Source organism: Heterocephalus glaber, unplaced genomic scaffold (assembly GCF_053883595.1).
Source record: "Heterocephalus glaber isolate CG9 unplaced genomic scaffold, H.glaber_assembly_v1.0 deba00001773, whole genome shotgun sequence".
NCBI classification, from domain to species: Eukaryota; Metazoa; Chordata; class Mammalia; order Rodentia; family Bathyergidae; genus Heterocephalus; species Heterocephalus glaber.
The window spans coordinates 12,565,604-12,585,309 of record NW_028258463.1 but is presented as its reverse complement, the minus strand read 5'-3'; the positions used below and the strand labels follow the sequence as shown (position 1 = coordinate 12,585,309).

At 53.9% G+C, this 19,706-nt stretch overlaps 1 protein-coding gene and 1 long non-coding RNA gene across 5 annotated transcripts in view; one reads left to right on the top strand and one right to left on the bottom strand.

Moving 5' to 3' along the window:
• The window catches only part of Fmnl1 (formin like 1), a 33,540-nt gene extending 22,290 nt beyond the window's left edge, over positions 1-11,250 (bottom strand). For 2 of the 4 annotated variants that reach the window (XM_087202267.1, XM_087202262.1), the window contains exon 1: positions 11,095-11,250. The gene's annotated coding sequence lies outside the window, so the exon portion shown is untranslated. Of the gene's footprint in view, positions 1-10,568; positions 10,799-11,094 lie in introns of those variants that run through there. The other 2 variants (XM_087202264.1, XM_087202259.1) reach the window with 2 other exon arrangements.
• A 318-nt stretch (positions 11,251-11,568) lies between these two features.
• On the top strand, positions 11,569-12,755 carry LOC101704041 (uncharacterized). Its single transcript, XR_205844.4, has 2 exons — positions 11,569-11,665; positions 12,012-12,755. It is a non-coding gene; the product is annotated as an uncharacterized LOC101704041 (long non-coding RNA).
• The last annotated feature ends 6,951 nt before the right edge of the window (positions 12,756-19,706 follow it).

Below are 19,706 nucleotides of genomic sequence, written 5' to 3'. Positions count from 1 at the left end.
GGAGGCTGAGGCAGGAGGATCACAAGACCTCATCTCAGAATAGAAGAGGCTGGGGCGCAGCCGGGTGTGCTCGCCCAGGGTGTGCCAGGAGCCTCCGAAGTCAGGAGCTTTCTTCGAGGACAGACCCGCGGCCAGGCCCTGGGCTCCGGGTGGCACTGGGATCTCGGCCGGTGCCAGGTGTCCAGGCCGCTCTCGGATCGCCGGCAGGGGGCGCTGTGGGGCCGGAGCCCACGGACGCGGGCGGGAGGGGTGGAGGGGTGCGAGGCCCGTCCCGCCCACGCAGCCGCGCGACACCGACGACGCCCTCCCGGCCCACCGCAGCCTGTGGGCCTTTCTCCGGGCGCCCCGGAAGCCCCGGCTCGTTCTCGCCAGCGTGCGGCGCTGGTCTGCACCCAAGGCCGACGGCGCCGAGGTCGTTTCATCCCGGCTGCGGGAAGGAGCAGCAGGGCGCTGGTCCCCGCCGGCCTCTCGGGTGGCGGCCGCGCCGGTACAGCAGCGTCACTAGCTCAAGCCCCGGACGGGCCAGCGCAGACGACCGTCGCTTGTGCTTGCTCCCCGCCGCCGGCTTCCCCTCAGCCCGCTTGGGGCGCCCAGAATAAAGGTCCAGGTCCGGCTCTGCCCCCTCCCCACGACCTCCAAGGGACCCTAACCTGCGCCAGTCTGGGCTTGGCCCGCGCGAAGGCTCCCTAGGGCCGGCAGGGTGGCCGGAGGGCAGAGCGCGACCTGGCAATGGGCCGGGTGGAACCGTGAGGGAGCCAGGCAGCCAGGGAGGGGAGCCTCTTAACCTTCTCGCGGAGTTGATGAGGGAATAAAAGAAGGGGTGTCTGTAGAGTGCAATGGGTTTACCTTTTGAAAGGGAAGAAAACGTTTTAAGCAAAATGTCTGGCAGCCATACCCAGTGGTGCACGCTGTGAGCTCAGCACTTGAGAGGCTGAGGCAGGAGGATAATCAGGTCTAGTTTGCACAAGGCACTGGGTTTGATGTCTGGACATTCTCCTCGGTTGAGATTTCAGAGGTGAGCTGCTGGGTCATTCAGTACACACTGAGAATTTTCAACATGAACAGACCTCACTACATGGGTCTTCCTTTCCTACCAGTCCAGTACAAAGTTGCTGTATGCTTGCAATGTGTTAGTGTTAAACTTCAATTAAAAGTTTACACTACGGGGCCGGGAACGTAGCTCAGTTGTGCTGGCACCTGCCTCAAAAGTGCAAGGTCCTGAGTTTGATTGCCCCCCAAAAAAAGTTTATGCTACAGAGCTGGGCCTGGTGGCACACACCTGTCATCCCAACACTCGGGAGGCTGAGGCAAGAGGATTGCCACAAGTTTGAGGCCATCCCAGGCTACACAGTGAGTTCAAGGCCTGTCTGAACTACATAGCAAAACCCTGTCTCAAAAAATAAAAAGTTTACACTACAGGCAGATGGGGTGGTGCACGCCTGTCGTCCCAGCACCCTGGGAGAGAGAGCCAGAGTCGGAGGGGGGCTGCAGTCACCGGGCAATCCGTTTGACCTGCTGGTGACCATGGTGTGTTCCCCCAGGAGCCACGGGGTGGTGGTGGTGGAGAGCTGGTGCTGGGCCACACTGGCAGCCCAAGTCCCCCGTGGTCACCCCTTCACCACGTGACACGGGCAACCCTGCAGCAAGTGGGTGGGGTCCTATGGAGACAGGGGTGTGAAGCTCCTGCAGCGGGCACCTGGCGAGTGTGGGTTGGTGTCACTGAGGTGAGGATGTAGGCATGCAGCCCTGCACAAGTCAGTTCTGCCTTCAGAAAACTCTGTCTCCCTGTGGTGGAGGCTCCTGGACACTCCAGGTGCTGCATGAATGAGGTCAGAACTTCAGAAACCGTGTGAGCCAGGAGGGCCGCCCTGGGACTCAGAGCCTGGCCCAGCTGGACGGCCCCACAGAAGGGCAGATCAGAGTCCTAAGCCCCAGTACCCCAGAACGCAGGCTTGTTTGGAAGTAGGATCTCTACTGCCACATCAAATTCAAGTGGGGTTGTTAGCGTGTCCTGTGAACCAGCAGGACTGGAGTCCTCATAAAAGAGGAATCTGGGCCAGCATGGTGGCACACATCTGTAATCCCAACACCCTAGGAGGCTGAGGCAGAAGGACTGCTGCAAATTTGAGGCCAGCCTTGGCTCCATAGTGAGTTCCTGTCTCAAAAGAGAAAAGGAGGGCCAGGGATTTTACTCAGTGGTGCCACCACCTGCCTCGAAAGTGCAGGGTCTTGAACTTGATTCCCTGGTACCAAAAACAAAACAAAAAAGAGAGAAAAGGAAGGGGCAGCATCTGGGCAAAGAGGTGCAGAGAGAAGAGGCTATGTGAGGACACGAACTGGAATAACACATCTCTAAGTCAAAGGGCACAGGAGCCCGGCATATGGTGGTGCATACCTGTGATCCCAGCACTCTGGGAGGGTGAGGCAGGGGGACTACAAGTTCCAGCCTATCCTGAGCAATTTAACAAGACCCAGTCTTAAGTCGAAAAATGAAGAAGGGCTGGGGATGTAGCTCAATTCAACTGCCAACACTGAAGAGAAACAGCAGCATGGTGGCCCAGCATTTGCCTCTGAACTCCTTGCAAACCCCTACACAGCACTTGCTACACACACACTACTCACAGACGGCCTTGGGACCCCAGTGAAAAAGCCCTTGCCCCACAGTGCAGAAGTCATCACACGCGCACGCGCGCGCGCACACACACACACACAACCATTGTGCTGTGTCGCAATGCACAGTGCACCGCAGAGCAGGATTTCAGAACCTGTTCGCCAGTGGGCCCTGAGCACCCGGCAAGAGGCCTCAGCGCCTGCCCTTTCCCAGGAGCCCAGGCTGGCTGAGGGTCTCCTCCTTCTCCCCACCCTGAGCCCGGAGTTCCTTCCTGTGCACCCCCAGGGTCCCTGGGTGTGGCAGGGAAGAGCTCCCTGGACCAGGCTCCCAACTAGGACAGCCACGAGGAACAGCACCCAGGCATTGGGGCTTTACCCAGTGCCCCCCAGATGGAGGAGCAAGGGTTTATGGGACACAGGGACACCGGAGGCTCTGAGGGGCAGCACGCAGGCCTCCAGCAAGGGTGAGCAACAGGGCAGTCGTATCAAGAGCACCCATAGGGCTGGGGATTTAGCTCAGTGGTTTTGCTGCCTGCTTCACAAGCACAAGGACCCAAGTTCGATCCCTGATACCAAAAAAAAAAGAGCACCCACAAAGCCCAGCAGTGCTCACCAGGCCTGCGGAGGGGCGGGGGTTGTTCAGTGTCTAAAGCCTGAAGAGCTCTGGCAATGGATGTTGCAGGCAGTTACACAGCAGCATGCATGTATTTAATGGCACCACATGGCACACTTACAAACAGCTGATAAGGCCAAGCTGATGGCTCACTCCTGCAATCACAGCTGCAGGGAGGCTGAGGCAGGAGGATCATGAGTTTCAGGCTAGCCTGGGCAAATTAGCCAGAACCCCTTCCAAAATAGAAAAGGCTGAGAACACAGTCCAGGGGTGGAGCTCTTGCCTAGCACATTGAGCCCCTAGGTTTGGTATCTGGTACTGACAAAAGTCAAAATCCAAACAAGAGTCAGTTTTGCCAAGCATGGTGGTGTACACCTGTAATCTCAGCACTCGGGAGGCTGAGGCAGGAGATCCACCAGAGTTAGAGGCCGGCCTGGACTACTCAAGAGAGACCCTGTCTCAAAAAGCCCTGCCCCCCCAAGAAAAGTCATGGTTTCTTGGTTCCATCATTACTTGAAATTGACCCCAGGACAGTGGGTGCTAGGCAAGCACTCTACCACTGAGCTGCACCCCATCCCTTTTTATATTTTGATACCAGATTTTGCTAAGTTGTCCAGGCTGGCCTTGAACTTAATCCTCCTGCCTCAGCCTCCCACGTAGCTGGGGTTACAGGTGTTGCACCACCATGACTGGCTTCAAAAGATATTTAATCCCCCCTAAAGATGGGTATTGCCTTAGCTGACAGCTAGTATATTGGATGCCTCAAGGTCTACATCTGCCTATTGCTATGTATCTCTACTAGAAAGCTATAAATTATGCTTTCAAGAGAAATCTAGACAAGCTACTTTAAAATGTAATCTGAAAATTAGCTGGGCATAATGGCACATGCCTGTGATCCCAGCACTAGGGAGGCTGAGGCAGGAGGATCACCACAAGCTCAACACCAGCCTGTACTAGTGAGACCCTGCCTCTAAATGTTTCTTTCTTGGTACAGAGTTTGAACCTAGGAGCTTGCACTTGTGAGACAGGCATGGCACCACCGAGCTAAATCCCAGCCCCTCTAAATAAACAGCCCTGCAGAACCCGGAAACCATGGAACAAGGGGCAGGGAGGCATCTGGGGGGCTCTGCCAGGATGGGGGGCAGGAAGGGGAGCCTGGGAGAGGGGCAGCTGCAGACACAGCTAATAGGGTGCAGGTGAGGATACTTGGGCAGAGGACACGGGCACCCCTCCTTTTAAGACCCACAGGATGGTGCAGCATTGAACAGAGGTCCAGCCAGGAAGGACCAGGGCCATGCAGCTGCAGGGATGGCTCCAGGACAACCAAGGAGCCTGTTTGGGTCCCCTGCCAGGCTGCAGGTGTCACAGGGGCTGCCTGGGTGTGGAGTCCCCAGGAGGAATGGAACACAGGCCTCAGGGTCCCTCTCACACCCGATCTCTTGGGCCGTCCTCTCAGCCGGAAGGGCTGTCAGGTGGGGGTCCCACTTGGAGGGTCAGAGGGTCTCAGGCAGTGTCCAGCCCTTGGGCAGCAGGACATGGGGCAAGACCGAGGCAGTCCCCTCCCTCTCAGGTCCACAAGGACTTCCTGTTTGGGCCAGGGATGGGCATCCCACAGGGAGACAGGGTGAAGGACATCATCTCCACCTCAGGAAGGGAGGGGCCGTGCTGCCCACAGCCCCCCACAGCCCGTGGCCCGACAGCTAAGGGAACCAGTCACAACCGCACTGCACGCTGTTCTAACTCGGAGATTCTGCAGATCAGAGTGGCCAGCATCCCACTGGTGCTGCATGGCCTTCAGCAGTTTCTCAATCTCATCTGGAGTTCCTCCCCGCCTGTGTGTGACCCCAGGCTGCACAGTATGACTCACACCATCCCCAGGGGCCACATTCCAGCCTGGAGGGTCCCTGGAGGAGCAGGAGTGGGGCAGGCAGGCCCAGGCCCAGGACAGCCTTCGAGTGACGGGTGAATCCCAGGCCCCAGACTCCTGTCCACTGTTCCTCGCCACAGCCCAGGAAGGACATCCCACTGTGAGCACGGGCACCAGGCCTCTGCCTCCCCTTGATGTAGCCTGGAGCGGACCCACAGGCACAGAGGACAGGGCCAGCCTTCCTAAGCTCCAGGGCAGCCCAACAGGCAGAATGCACACAGTGGAGCTGCTCCTGGGGAGGGTGAGCACTCTGCTGCAGGCTGCAGGAGGAAGAAGGGCAGGTGCCCAGGGCTGACCGGGAGGGCACTGAGAGCAGCTGCAGCCTGAAGGAGGGCCCCGGGCCTGGAGGAAGTGGGCAGACTAGAAGAGGGGCCCTGGGAAGGCTGGGGGTGGGAAGGTGGTCTAGGCTTCCCCCAGCACTGGGTATTCAGGCTGGCAGCCCCTCCCCACCCCAGTCCGAAACGCCTGGCTCCAAGGGGATGAACTGGGCCACACCAAGCAACAAGATGATCAGGATGCTTAGCCTGCACCCCCTTGGAAAGTGAGGTTGGCAGAGGTAGCGGGAGCTCCAGGGCTGGGCCTGGCCAGCATCCCTAGTGGGCAGCACCCAAACCCCAGGCCTGTGGTGACCCAGGAGTGGATGCAGGCCTGGAAGCCAGGGTGAGACACCCCCACCCCACCCTGCTGTACAGCTCTGCACATGCTCAGTGTGGCTGAAAGGGACTGGCAGGGAGGGCACTGCCTGGCACCCCCACTTAAAGGGCCAGCGCCACCCTTTGGCTCCCAGCAGGGGCTATGGGACAGGGCTGCCTCCCCACATGCCTGTCCCGCCTCCACTTCCACTGGCTCCTCCACCAAACTGCAGGCAGGGTCCGAGGTTGGGGGGGGTCCCTGCCAGGGAAAAGGAGTCCTGGGTGCCAGGGGCCCAGGAAAGCAAGCCTGAGGGCCTGGGCAGTGGTGGGTCTGGCTGGTCTGGCCCAGGGCATTCTGCATCACAGGAGTGAAGTCAACACCAGGCCACCGCCAGAGGGAGCAGGAAGCCCCTCACCCCTCACCTGGCTTGAGCCAGGGCAGGGAAAGATGGGGCAGGGACCCCCCGGGCCCGCCCAGACACCCCTCCAGCCCTGCACACTCAACTCATGTTTTGCTGCACCCCGCCCATGCCCCCACTCAACCCCCTTCCCAGCCCTCAGCCCCAAAGCCTCATGGGGGGCTTTTCTCCCTCCCCAGGCGCTCAGCTGCACAGCCCAAAAGGCCAAACACCCCCTCCCCTCTGGGCAGCCCCCGGGCCCACCCCACAGCGAGTCTTCTCCCGTCCTGGTCAGGAGCACGCACACACCCTGCCTTCGAGTAAACAACCCGTGTAGCCTCCCTGCCCTAGGCTCCAGGCTTGGGGACCTCGGGGCTCCCTCTGTGAGTCTTGGGCTTCCCGTGTGCTGGTGGGGACAGGGACAGGTCAGGCAGGAGCTGCAGGCCAGGCAGGGCTGGGGGGCAGTGCTCCCTGGAAACCGCCCTTTCCTAGAAGCTGCTCCCTAGGCCTGGGTGTGGCCAGCAGAATAAAAGCTGTCCTGGCAACACTCACTCGGGCAGCAGTTCCATCCTGCAGCTCCCGCCCGCTCACCCAGCCTGGCTCACCCGGCCTGGCTCACCGCCCAGGAGCCTGGACCCCCCTCCCAGGCCCTGCCTCCCACACCCTGGGGCCACGAGAGGTCCCCTCAGAGCACAGTGACCAGCATGGAAAGGGCCGGGAGGAGCAGGGTGTGGGAGGCACTGCAGGCCCCAGGGGCCCAGCTCCCTGTCCTCCTTCCTTCCCTCGAGTGAGAGAGAGAGAGAGAGAGAGAGAGAGAGAGAGAGAGAGAGAGAGAGAGAGAGAGAGAGAGAGAGAGAGAGAGAGAGTGTGTGTGTATCTGGAACCAGGGATAAAGCCTAGGTCTTCCCACTGAGCTCCATCCCCAGCGGTTTTTGCTATTTTCTTGCTAAGTCACTAAATTGCCTCGGCTGGGCCCAAACCTGTGACCCTCTTGCCTCAGCCTCCCAGAGTGCTGGAATGACAGGCTTGTGTCAACACGCCTGGCCAAGTACACTCCTCGATGGCCTCCCTGGAGGCGGAGGGGGAAATGGAATGACTAACCTCAGGGCCAACCTTGCTAGGGTGGGCTGGGGGCAGGCCCACTCCACTGGGGACCTAAGCTGCCCTGCATGGAGTGCACAGGGGCCGGGATAAGTCTTGGAGCTCCCTGCTCCCTCAGCCACCCAGCATCTGCAGCACCCAGCAAACCTGGGGCTGTGGCCCATGCTCCTCCTGCGTCCTGGCACCCTGGGGACCCCACCAAGGCCCCCTAGGGGCCCGCTGCTCTTCCCAGGCTGATTCCAGGACACCCTGGTGAAGGCAATCCTAGCCATCCCCTCAGGCTCCACTGTGACTATTTAACTTCTCCGTGAAAGCAAAGGAAGATGACATCCGAGACCCTGATGTGGAAATGAGTGTGGGGTTGCCTCTGCTGTAGGGAGGGACAGGTCCTAAGAGGTGCCCTCTGCCAGCCATCTCGGAGCACCAGCATGTCCACCTGTGCGTTGGCCCTGGCTGCGGTGGCCCTCCCAGCTCTGAGACTTGTTCTCTTGCTGAGGACACAGCGCCTCTGAACCTGGGAGGCCTCTCCAAGTCCAGGTGGCCTCCCACCAGCACCTGCTCGCTGTGGCCCTGCGGCTCTTGGGAAGCAGTGCTCAGAGGGCTCTGTGGGACTCACCCTGGGCTCAGCCTGACCCTTCCCACTGGAGCCAGGGTGGCACTCGCCGGGGGCACAGCGAGACCCTTCGCCAGGAACTGGATGGTGGTATAGGGTGCTGAGGGCTGGCCTGGGCCACTATCTCCTAGCACACGCAGGAGGCACCAGGCCCTGCCCCTCAGTCCAGCTCAGCTCCAGGCAGCCCAGGCTCACCCACCTCACCAGTGGACGCCACTCCCAGCCTGGGCAAGGTCTCACTCGCTACGGGGCTCTAATTTCAGGGTATTAGCAGCAGGGACAGTGGCAGTCCTGAGGCTTGGAGCATGAGAGGTGCAGACAGGGGAGGGCCCTGGGTCACAGAGCGGGGGGGGTCACCCCTCCCTGACACACTCAGACTTTGCATCCCCCAACCCTCACCAGGCAGAAGTACAGCCAGGGAGGCGCATCCCGAGGAGCCCACGGTAATTTCAGTGCCCAGGACAACGCCTGCACAGAGGAGGTGCCCATGAGTGACTGACTACTTACCTATATACACCGTTCAAATGAAGAAGGGGCAACCTGGGGTGGATGCCAGCTCCTGATGTACCTGCCTGATCCGAAGCCTAAAGGGGCAGAGCATGGTAGCCCAGGCCTGTAATCTCAGCCTGCAGGAGGCTGAGACAGGGACGATCCTAGTTGCAAAATCAACCTGGGCTAGATATCGAGTTCAAGGCCAACCTGAACTACATAGTGAGACCCTACTCAAAAAAACACAGCTGGCCATAGTGGTACACACCTATAATCTCAGCACCTGGGAGACTGAGGCAGGAGGATCACCACAAGTTTGAGGACAGACTGGGCTACACAGTGAGTTCAAAGCTACATAGTGAGACCGTGCCTCAAAAAAATAAAGACAACAAAGACCCAAACTTGAGCAAAGTCCCAGTGGTGCTTGCTGTTTACTCCCTGGAAAGCCTGTCTTGCAACACAGAGCAAGAGCCCTGCCAGGGGTGTAGCTCAGTGGCACCGCAGCTGCCTCCAAGTGCAAGGTCCTGGGTTCGAGCCCTGGTACCAAAAGCAAAGGAAAAAAAACAAAAAAGAGCCACTGTGAACCAGAACCGACAGACAGCCACACTCAGAAAGGCCCCACACTTGCTTGGTGCACTGCTGTCCCATCCTGGGCTTCCCAGTGGCTCCTGAACAAGGACAGCCACTCCCGCTTCCAGGACTCTTCTCATCCTCAGGGCTTAGTTCTGGTCACCTCTCTGGGAAGCCCTCCACCTCCCCCCAGGGACTGTCACTATGTCACACAGACAACTAGACTCAGCACATCACCACGAGCCATCTGTCCTCCACTCAGCACAGCTAGGGCAAGTCCTCCTCACTTGGTGCTCATCCACCAGAGGACCTAAAGCTAGGGTTGTGGCCTCCAAGAGGTACCAGAGAGAGACTCAATGCTGTCTGTCCTCTAGGCTAAAGGACTGTTCACCCAAGGTGCAAGTTGTGTCACTCCTCTCCACAGGTGGAAAAAGTGGTCCATCCAGGGGAAGAAGGGCTGACGCCACCCTGTAGAGGTGGAAAGCATCTGTCAAGAGCACGTGTGCACTTGGGCATCGCCCCTGCTGTGCAGGTGGTAGAAGGACCAGGGACAAACTGCTCTGCATTTGTGGTCTGGGGACTTCTAATTAGCACCACTGCCAGCATGCTGTTTTATAAACACATGGTTCTGAGAGGTAAGCACAGGCTCCTCCAAGCAAAGGACATGTGGAGGAAAACTTCAGGGAGGAGTATTTGGAGTGTGACTGTGTGTGTGCTGGGGGAGGTATCTCACCTACGAGATCACCACTCATGCATCCAAGCCTTGCCGGCAGCAGTGAGGAGTGTGGGCCCACTGAGGCAGATCTGCTGCCCCACCCAGAGGCAAGGCCAGTGGGGTGGCACAGCAGGGTGGCCTATGTGTGGATTATTCCCCACTCCCAGCTTGAGTCCATGTCCCCTGCTGATTCCTCCCCCAACCCCGATGTGACCTCTCTCCCCAGGGCTTTGTCCTCTGCCACTACGTGACTATCACAGATAAGCTAGGTGAGTCCCTTGCTTTCTCTGAACCTTCTAGCCCTGACATGTCTTGAACTCCCAATTAACCAAACCCAAGGAACACTGCATGGGGCTGGGCAGGGGGCCTCAGAAGCTTCTCTGACCTCCAGCCCTCTGATCCATGGCTGTGGGCCCGACAGGAGAATGGGTATGGGGCAGGAAGGGACAGCATTCTCGGAGGGTTATATCCTACCTACCATCTCATCCTAAATTTTGACCCAAACTCTTTCCTACTTCAGACTGGGCTTTCACCCTGGACAAAAAGCAAATATTCAACCAAGTTGTTTGTGGTTGAGATCAAGGCAAGTTCTGGTGCCCTCGAAACAGGAGGCCCTGGGTGTAAGCCCTGGTCTGTAGTGTGTAGGTGCCATGATTCTGCGAAAGCTACTTCAGCCCTCAGAACCTCGGTTTCTGTTAAGTGGAAATAATTCCTACCTGGAAGGGTTACCAGGCGTTCATGCGATGTCATAGCTTTAGAATCTGGCCTGTTGCCCAGAGCACAGTAGAGACTCATTTAAAATACTAGTTTCCCAACTCTACCAACGGGTGTCAGACAGGAAGTCAGTCCTCGCAGGAGGGCGCCATGTGCGGGGCACCCAGGTGGCTGGTGTGACCTTACCTTGACCTCCAAAGCTGATGCTGACTCTGTGGGACTCTGTCCCAATCTCCCCGTAGTAGCTTTTGAGCCTAACACCTGTTCTGACCGACAACAGACACGTAAGTCTTGAAGGCCAGTTCTCAGGAGGAAACCCGCTGCCCAGGAGGGCCGCCACCTTGTAACACCAGAGCTGTGCTCATTTCCACGAGGTCCCCAAGCGCCCGAGCCGTTTCCACACCTCCAACAGGCAGGACTGCATGGGGCTGGGGGCCAGCTTCCCGGCAGGGCCTCTGTCCCGCACGCGCCTCCTGGAAGCTACTAGGCCTGGGCTGGGGTGATGGCGGGCCTGACCTTTGCCGCGCAAAGTCCCAAGGGGTCGGGGCCTGCAAGGGAGGCCGGAGCGAGTGGGTCTGCAGCTCCTACAGGCCACCACCATGGGGCTCGCCCGCTCAGCGGCCTCTTCCGCTGCCGAAGGCCCCGGGCCCTTCGCCCGCCTCCCTCCATCAGGACCGGAAGCAGCGGGAATGGGAAAACGAAGCCTTCGCACCCCAGGCCGCCTGGGCGGGAAGCCGGCCGAGCGGAACGGATTTCCTCCACGAGGGGCGGCAGCAGGCGGGGACGCTGTGCAAAGGTGGGACCTAGGTGTTGTCAAAGGCACGCACACAACTACCCCCGACTGCCTTTCTAGTCAGTGCCCTCGTCTCAGCCGGGCCTCTGGCTACAGCCGCAACAGTTCAAAACCGCAGGGGGTGACGGCGCCGCGCGGTCTGGCCGGGAATTGTAGTCCTTCCGGGGCGGAGGCGACCCAGGGCTCGGCTCGGCCACTACAAGTTCGGGACTCCAAGCCCCATGGGTCCTTGTGCGGGCGGCGGACCGCCTTTCCCGCTGCTTGCATTGATTGGTCATAGCGCCTGTTAATATTCTGAATTATGTCCGTGATTAGCTAGGCTGAGCAAGGTGGGTCCGCCCCTCCAATTGGAGGCGTGCGTCTTCGTGGACACGAAGTAGGCCGGGGGGGGCGGGGCCTGCGCGGAGGGATCTCGGCGGCGGAGGCGACGGAGTGCCGCCTGTCGCCGCCATCTTGAGCTGGGAGAGGCCGCGGAGGGACTCGCTGCTCTGTGAGACCTGGCCCGAGCGCGGGAGGCCGGGGCGGGGCGGGGCAGGCGTCCCGGGGCTCGGCCCTCCCGTTCCGTGGCCCGGCAGCCCCTCCGCCTCCCTCTGTGAGGGCGGCGCCCGCTCCCCGGTGGGGCGGCCTGGACGGGCCTCGCTACTCACGGGGCGCGGGTTCCGGGCCGAGCGCTGCCATCCTCTCCGCGCGGGGCCCTGGGTGCGGCCCCGGGAATTGCCCGAGGACCGGCCCTGCATTCCGCAGCCCGAGTGGACACGGAGAGGCCCAGAGGAGGTTTCGGGGACACCTGTATCACTGTGAATCCCGAGCCCTAACTTTTACTGAAACTTTCCCAGCAGTGGCAGCCCAGGGAAAACGAGTCCGGTATCGCGTTGGGGAGGCTGTAACATCTTCCCGGTTTAGAGAACTTTGTTTCACAAACTAAACAGTGGGGCCGTTGTCACTGGGGCCCCTCATCCGTCGGTCCGGAAGCTTCGAGCAGCCCGGGAGATCCGATCGACTTCGTGTTGTGGCGTCAAGGGGGGACCCGCGGCGACAGTCAGCTCGGCCTTGTCACCGCTGTGCTGGCTTCGCCGTGAGGGAAGCTTGCTGTGAAGCGAGCGCATTGAGTTGCAGAGTAAACCATTTTGTTCCTCCTGTTTGAAATCTAGCCTAGAGAGGCCTGTGGCTCAGGGATGTCTTCAGAAATAGTTTTGTCGCCACCGTGTCCGTTAAAGCTATGTCCAAGGAGGCCCTCAAGGAGGACGGCATCCTGGGGATGTAGGTCTGCCCGGCGTCTCAAAGTCCTGGGTCGGATCCCAGGACCGGAAAAAGGAGTAAGGAAAAAAAAGAAGGACAGTGCCTGGGCAGGGAGCTTCGCTGGGTATCTTGCGATGAACCTGTTACCAGCCACAAATGTTAAATCATTCCTAAGCCTTTGGCCCTAAGAGCAAGAACCTTGAGTCTCTGCAATTGATGTGCTTCCCTTCCTGTTAATAAAGTCGTTTTTGGCTGGGGATTTAGCTCCGTGGTTTCGCCGCCTGCTGCGCAAGCGCAAGGACCCTGGTACCCCCAAAAATAAAGTTGTTTTCATAAATTGAGTGATAACTCCGTAGCTTCTACCATTTTCTCTGTCCATCCTTCAGATATTCTCAGAAAGATCTCAAAAATAGATTGAACATCAACTATGGTTCCTCTTCCAAAATTTGAACCATTTTCGGTTAACTGAAGCTTGGGTGGACTTGATCCATCCTGTAGTTTGATTTTGGCACGTTAACTTCACATTGGGACCAGCTAGACCGGGTGCATGGAAACCTCAGCTCACTGCTTAGAGACCTCTGGGAGCTCTGGCCAAGATTTCTCCCATGCAGCCCATTTTCCAAATGACTTGACTTTACACTGAGAGATGAGTTAGGAAAAGCTAATTTAGCAGGAGGCAAGTAAAATAGTCATAGGAGCTGAAAGGGGTCCTAGGAATAACCTTTGTGATTCTTTTGTTAAGAATTTATTGGAGGAGGATCCTGGACTCTGATTCATCCTCCATTGTGAAGTAATCCAGCTAAGCCTTTGGTTGCTCTACATGGCAATACCATACCAGGTGCAGAAATGTGCTACTCATTTATAAATGAAAGCTTTCCGTCTTTAAGGTTAACCCGTAAAATTTTGCATTTCTTTTTTTTTTTTTTTTTTTGGTACCAGAGATCGAACTCGGGTCCTTGCGCTTGCGCAGCAGGTGGCAAAACCACTGAGCTAAATCCCCGGCCCTGCATTTCTTGATAAGCAAACTTGGGAATAAAACCAGTTTGTCAGTGGAAGTGAAAAACCCAAGTTCTGGTTCTGTGGGTGCTGCCTTTTTGTTGGCTTGGCCAGAGGCCAGATCCTGAAGGTGAGGCCAGGCTGGTCATTTGTTGGGTCTGTTGTTCATCTTGTGTTCAGCCTTCAGCTTCCTCACGTGCGGTCCCTTTCCAATGGTTGCTTTGTGCCTTAGGACAAGTTCTATAAACCCTGCCTGCCTGATTCCTGATTTGAAAATGGTATCTGTGAGGCGTGCTGGTAAATAGCTCCACTAGCTGTGTAAACATTTACTCCCTCTAACTTTGTGTTTGGGGACTTTACAGCTTCTCCATAAGTTCTTAGGGCAGCAGGGAGGCAGCAGAGTGGCTATCCAAGCAGGCTGTGTGACCTCAGCCTCGGGGTACAACACAATTCACAGTGCACATTTCCCTGATGGCCAACTCCCATGGTCCAGCATGAGCAGGACCCGTGGACAGGAGGAGTCTTCTTGGTTGTTGTAGTTTTTTATTTTTTTCCCAGTACTGTGATTGAACCCAAGCCCATGCATGTTATGCACATGTTCTACCACTAAGCTATAGCTCCTTTAAAAATTTTTTCTTTGCCTGGGATTTAGCTCAGTGGTTCTGGCGCTGGCCTGGCAAGCGCAAGGTACTGAGTTCAATCCCCGGTACCAAACAAAAAAAATGTTGAACTACTTACTTATTTTTGGTTCTTTGAGATTGTCTCACAGTGTAGACCAGGCTGGCTGATGGTGATCCTCCTATCTCAGCCTCCCTAGCTCTGCGATTACAGGTGTGGACCACCATGCCCGACAATTTTCACTCTTCTTGAAAAGAAAAAAAAACAAACCATTAAATCCAGTGTAACTGCTCTTGATACTGCGCTTAGGGAATGGTCACATTAGCTATTTCAAGACTTACTGATATTTCCTGTAGTGGCTCAGCCCTTTGAGTTTTATCGGCAGGCAAAAGTTGATTAGTGGATTACAGGATTATTCCTGCAGTTTCCTGAGTGCTTACATCCTTGTCATTACTGACCCTTCTCAAGTATAACCTAAGAGAGGGCCGGGGATTTAGCTCAGTGGTTCTGCCACCTGCCTCGCAAGCAGAAGGACCCGAGTTGGATCTCCAGTACCAAAAAAAAAAAGAAGATACCTAAGAGAAAGTTTACTTGGGAAGATTTGTAAGTGCTAAGTTACTGGTCCATCTAAAAATCCACATTCAGGCCAGGGATTTAGCTCAGTGGTTCTGCCACCTGCCTTGCAAGAGCAAGGTCCTGAGTTCAATCCCCAGTACCAAAAAAAATTTTTAAAGTTAAAAATAAAATCCACATTCGTTTTTTTCAACAAGAACCAGAATGGTAAGCTTTCCAATATTCAAGAGAGCTGGCAAAAATTAGCCAAAGATTCACTCTGTGCCTCCTGGATCAAATATTTTATTCTAGTTGCAAAGTGTAACATTATTCTGCAGTCCTCAATTCTCATCTGGTTCAGGGTCTGAATCTGACTTTTCGGGGTGGGGAGGTAGTCTAGGGATTGAATTTAAAGCTTTTACACTGAGCTACATCTCTAGATCATTTTTTTATTTTTTATTTTGCCACAGGATTTCATTTAATTGTCCAGGCTTGGCTCAAACTTGTGATCCTCCTACCTCAGCATCCCAGGGTGCTGGGATTACAGGCCTGCATCACCATGCCCAGCTTTATTTATTTATTTATTTTTTAAAGTTTTGTTGTTGTTGTTGTTGTTGTTTTTGGGGGGGGAGGTACCGGGGATGGACCTTGCGCTTGCAAGCCAGGCTGCAGAACCAGAGCTACATCCCCTGCCCTGTTGTTGTTTTGTTTGTTTTTTGTACCGGGGATCGAACTCCGGTCCTTCCACTTTCGAGGCAGGCGGCGGCACTGAGCTGAATCGAGGCCCTGTTGTTGTTTTTTGAGATGCGGTCTCACTCTGTATGTAGTTCAGGGTGGCTCTGAACTCGGACCGGTCTTCCTACTTCAGCCTCCCAGAGTGCTGGCATTACAGGTGTACACTACCATAGCAAGCAGGCTTCCTTATTTTAAAATTACTTTTTTGGCCGGGATTTAGCTCAGTGGTAGAGCTAAGATTTTTTTAAAATTTACAATTAAAAAATTTTTTTTTTTAATTTTTTTTTTTTTGGTACTGGGGATCAAACTCGGGTCCTTGCACTTGCGCAGCAGGTAGTGAAACCACTGAGCTAAATCCCCGGCCCATAATTTTTAGAATTAAAAATTCAGCTACCTGCCACCTGCCTCAGAAGCACAAGGTCCCGAGTTTGATCCCTGGTACCAAAAACAAAAAAATTTAAATTTGAAAAATACCAGCAAAAATTCAGCTATATGTGGTATGTGCCTGTAATTCCAGGACTCTTTGCAACATCAGTGATTTAGCAAGGCTCTGTCTTAAAAAAATAAAAAATTTAAAAAGGGCTGGGGATGTAGCTCAGTGCAAAAGCCCTGGGTTCAATTCCCACTTCTACCAAAAAAAAAAAAAAAAGTAAAATCTTGGTTTGGGAGCATAATTTGGCCTAGAAACATACTTGTAATCCAAAGTACTTGTATATCAAAGCAAATTTCCCCATAAGAAATAATGGAAACTCAGATCATTCGTTCGACAACCCAAAAATATTCATATAAAAATGATTACAATACTGTAATACAATACAAAATAATAAAGAAAATACAAAGAAAAATAATTGCATTTACCTTCATGGCTGAGCATGGTGGGGCATACCTGTAATCCCAGCACTTGGAAGGCGGAGCCAGGATGGTTGCCATGAGTTCGAGGCTACCCTGAACTGCATAGAGAGACCCTGTCCCAAAAAAACAAAAAGAAAAAACCTTTGTGCTGATGTGAGAGACACGGGAGGAGGGTTATTGTGCAGGACAACTTTCACTATCACTAACAGAATCACGGCTCTCTATTGGCTCGATGGAATCTTTTTCTTTTCATGCAACTTTAACAAGGAACCGGGCCTGGGACTTAGCTCAGTGGTTCTGCCACCAGCCTCACAAGCGCAAGGACCCAAGTTCAATCCCTGGTACCAAAAAAAAAAAAAAACATAAACAAGGAACCTGTCCAATGACACTTGCTTTTGCCTCCATTTGAGGATTTTGTGGAAATGTGACATTGCATTATCGTGACACAGATTCATCACTCACACTGCTACAGCATTATTCAGGTGAAACTCTTGCTTGTACAAACTTTGCACTGTTTCCCACATTTTGCACATCTCCCTAATCGTACTAAAGTGAGGGGTTCCTCTGCCTTTTTCTCCTCCTCTAGAGATAAGATCTCCTCCATGATCTCTTGCTTTTGGGAGATGATCACCCACAATTCTGCAGTGAGAGATAGAGGGGGAGGAATCATTGGCTATTGGCTCAGTTATGATCATGTGACATTCAGCATCACATGCTACTCCTATTGCAAAACATTGCTCATTTATCAAGTTAAAATTTATTAGAAATGTTTGTCATCTTGCAGAACACTTGAAAAACAAGTTACAATTCAAGCTTTTACTGAATATATACAGTATAAATATATATAGTGTGTATATATATCTATATTTCCTTTCTAACGTAAATCATTTACACTTTGCAGGAAAAGAGAGTAGATTTTTGTCCCTAGTGGTACTGGGGATTGATCCCAGGGAGTGCTGAGCTACATCCCCAATCCTTTTCTTCTGCATTAGGGTAGAAGTTGCCCAGGCTGGCCTCAAATTTTGTTTTGTTTTTGTTTGGTACTGGCAGTTGAACTGAGGACTTTGCACTTGCCAGGCATGCAAGGCACCACTGAGCTACATCCCCGGCCCTTTTCATTTTGTTGTTGTTGTTGTTGTTGTTTGTTTGAGACAGGTTCTGGCTATGTAGTTCAGGCTGGCCTTGATCTCACTATGGAGCCCAGGCTGGCCTCAAACTCATGGTGATCCTCCTGCCTCAGCCTCCTGAATGCTGGAATTACAGGCGTGTGCCACTAGGCTTGGCTCTTTTTTTTTTTAAGAGTAAGAAAAATTTATTGAGAGAAAGCTTCTGTCCAAGAGACAGAAGGGGGACGGGAAAGTAGGTTGCCTTTTTTTTGAGACAGGTTTGTATGTAGTTCAGGCTGGTACTGAATGTACTGTGTAGCCCCGGCTGACCTCAAACTCAACATGATCCTCTGCCTCAGCCTCCTGAGTCCTGGGACTACAGTACAGGTCTGACATCAAAATTCCAGTTAAAAAAAAAAGCCAGCAGGGCAAGGTGGCACAAGCCTGTAATCCCAGCTACTCGATGGCAGGAGGAAGATCCCCAAGCAGCAGCTCAAGGCCCAAATGGGCAGTTTAGCAAGACCTTGTCTCAAAATGAAATCAAAAGAGTGGAAATACAACTGAATGATAAAGTGCTTGCCTGGCATGAGTGAGGGTCCTAGGTTCAATTCCTAGTATTCCAGCAACAAACAAAAAGAAAATCCACAACAGTCTGTCCTCAGAAAACGGGCTGGCTATCCCTCATCAAACATTAGGTAATACTGTAGTCGTTACCCTAGCCACTTACACCTGATACTGACAGCAAGCCCTGCCAACGGTGTAGTGGAAAGCTGGTCATAGTTAAAACAGCTCTCACACCCGTATACCTCAGGGCAAGTGAGCTTGTGGGGTTTTGTTGTTTTGAGGGGAGAGGGGCAATGTCATTTTTCACATTTTCAAAGATCGCTGGAATTTAAATTCCACTGTACAGCAAAGTGTGATGGCACATGCCTGTAATCCTAGCTACTTGGGAGGCTGAAGCAAGGGGATTTCAGGAGGACCTCATTTCCTTACTCCTCCTCCATTGACCGTTACTATGCGTCCTCTCCTTCCAGGTGATCTACTCAACTTTTCAGAACTAAGCCAGTCTGGAACTCCCTGGCTTTTGTCCCTAAAAGCCTGAATCTAAAGGGTGCCATCTCCCGAAGGCTGTTACAGCCCCAGAGGCGGAAGTCCTGGGCAGCTAGTGCGGTCAGTCTGGAGAGCAGTTTCCCGGGCTGGATCCCAAGCCCCAGTGTGAGACAAAACAAACCGAAGCTGCTAACTCATAAGCCCGTCTTTTTTTTTTTGGTACCGAGGATCAAACTCGGGACCTTGCGCTTTTGAGGCAGGCGGCAGAACCACTGAGCTAAATCCCGGCCCTTAAGCCCATCTTTTGAGCAGCTCAGTTTAAATGTTTGGCAGAGGACTTTACTGAAAGGCTGGGGAGGTTGGGGATCATTTGTCATCGCAACACACCGTTACCATAGGCAACCTGGCGTCTTCTCTCTGCCAGGGAGCAGGAGGCTAAGCGTTTCAGTGCAGAAAGTGTTGAAACAGATTTTGCATAACTTTCATCATTCTAAGAACATAAATGCAATATAGTAAAATGTCAGTGCCTTTGAAAGTAAGATGCAGATTTGCACAACTCAAGGTAAAGATCATTTACTAGTACTTTTATCATATTAGCATATCACATTAATAACTGACACTTTTTTATTACTGTTAAGAGTTACTTAAAACCAATTTTTTGTTTTGAGACAGGGTCTATGTAGTCCAGGCTGGCCTCCAAATTTACCATCCTGACTCAGCCTCCCTAGTGCTGGGCTCATAGGTGTGCACGACACCTGGCAAAACTAAACAGTGTATTTGTATTTTTAAAAATATTTCTATATATTTTTAAAACTGCACTGAATGTCTTCTAAAAGTAGAACATATACTTCTTCTGATGATAAATGCATTCAGTCTTTCCAAGATTCATTTTGGAAATTTCATGTTTTTAACAGTAGGGGAAGTAAGTTCCTCCTAGTTAAATCCTCGTTAGGAGGATGTAAAATCCCAGGTGATTACCTGGCCTCCTGGAACAGAGAGGCATAGGCACAGCCACACCGAAAAGCCAGAGGGCACTATTGCTGCTGCCTTCCCCCAACAGCATGGCATCATAAGGAGGACAACTAAAATCACCAAGGGAACTGTTGCAAAGTGGTCATTTAGTTGCTTCCTTCCCCACCCCAGTACTGGGGATCAAACTCAGGACTTTAAGCTTGCCAAGCAGGCAGAGCACCACTGAGCCACATCCCCCACCCAGGTCATTTAGTTTTTAGGCCAAAGTTAAGACTGGTCACACAGTGTTTCCAGCGGGGCTCCTGTGACAGGACAGCAGCCCGCTGTGAAGGGCCTGGCCGCGTACTCATCTGTGCCCCTCTGCCTTCCGCTAGGCCACAGCTGCAGGAGCAGCTGCCCAGTGCGAGGCTC